At 57.8% G+C, this 1369-nt stretch overlaps 1 protein-coding gene across 1 annotated transcript in view; it reads left to right on the forward strand.

The window, feature by feature from the left end:
- DBNL (drebrin-like) overlaps positions 1 to 1369 on the forward strand; it is a 50209-nt gene that overhangs the window by 31583 nt on the left and 17257 nt on the right. The gene's annotated exons all lie outside the window — the stretch shown is intronic.

Consider the following 1369-nt stretch of genomic DNA (forward strand, 5'->3'; position numbering starts at 1 on the left):
TCGAGGGAGGTCATCCTCCCCCTCTGCTCTGCTCTGGTGAGGCCACAGCTGGACTACTGTGTCCAGTTCTGGGCTCCCCAGTTGAAGAAAGACAAGGAACTACTGGAGAGAGTCCAGCAGAGGGCTACGAAGACGTTCAAGGGACTGGAGCACCTCTCTTGTGAGGAAAGACTGAGAGCCCTGGGTCTGTTTAGCCGGAGAAGAGAAGACTGAGAGGGGATCTCATCAGTGCTTATCACTATCTAAAGGGTGGGGGTGAAGGGGATGGGGCCAGACTCTTCTCAGTGGTGCCCGGCGACAGGACAAGGGGCAACGGGCACAAACTGGATCACGGGGAATTCTGTCTCAACATGAGGAAAACTTCTTTCCTTTGGTGGTGCCAGAGCACTGGAAGAGGCTGCCCAGAGAGGTGGGGGAGTCTCCTTCTCTGGAGAGATTCAAAACCTGCCTGGATGTGACCCTGTGCAACCTGCTCTGGGTGACCCTGCCTTGGCAGGGGGTTGGACTGGATGATCTCCCAAGGTCCCTTCCAACCCCCACCATTCTGTGGTCTTAGAGTGGCTGGTGACCTCCCTTTTTTCACCTGAGCCCTTTTTCTTCCCTTGGGAGCTCCAGGAGTGTAAACGGGACCTATCAAAGCCACGTGGTGGGTTTGGTGGCTTCTGGAGTCACCCTCTCACTCCTGTGCTGGCTTTCTCCCTGCTCAGGGGGCTCATGTCACCATCAACGCTCGCGCGGATGAGGATGTGGAGCCTGAGCTCATCATGGAGAAGGTTGCCAAGGCCTCTGGGGCCAACTACAACTTCCACAAGGAGAGCAGCAAGTTCCAGGATTCGGGCCCTCAGGCTCCTGTGGTGAGTTGGCTCCACAGGGGCTTTCTGGACCCTCTGGGCTCACAGTTGGGCAGGGGCAGAGTCTTCCACCACTGTCACCCTGTGGTGGAAGGGGCTCCCCATGCTTTGACGTGGCCGAGGAAGCACTGATGGTTTTACCCAGGGCCGGTTCCTCTCTCTGGCTCGTTGCGGAGTGAATCAGGGCAAGGGGACGGGATAGTGGCCCAGCCGTGATGTCCTCACAGCAAACAGAAAGCCTGAGCTCTCTTCTCCATGGGCCCAACCATTTTTCTAAGCAGGACTGATTCCCCCCAGTTCTCTTCTGGTTTTCTGAGACGCTCAAGCTCCAGCTTTTTCAGAGAAGCTGTGGCTGCCCCATCCCTGGAGGTGTTCAAGGCCAGGTTGGACGGGGCTTGGAGCAACCTGGGCTGGTGGGAGGTGGCCCTGCCCAGGGCAGGGGGTGGCACTGGATGGCCTTCAAGGTCCCTTCCAACCCAAAGCAGTCTATGATTCCATGATCAGCGAGGCCCGGGGCT

This window comes from Charadrius vociferus, unplaced genomic scaffold (assembly GCF_000708025.1).
Source record: "Charadrius vociferus isolate BGI_N301 unplaced genomic scaffold, ASM70802v2 scaffold1084, whole genome shotgun sequence".
Classification (NCBI taxonomy): domain Eukaryota; kingdom Metazoa; phylum Chordata; class Aves; order Charadriiformes; family Charadriidae; genus Charadrius; species Charadrius vociferus.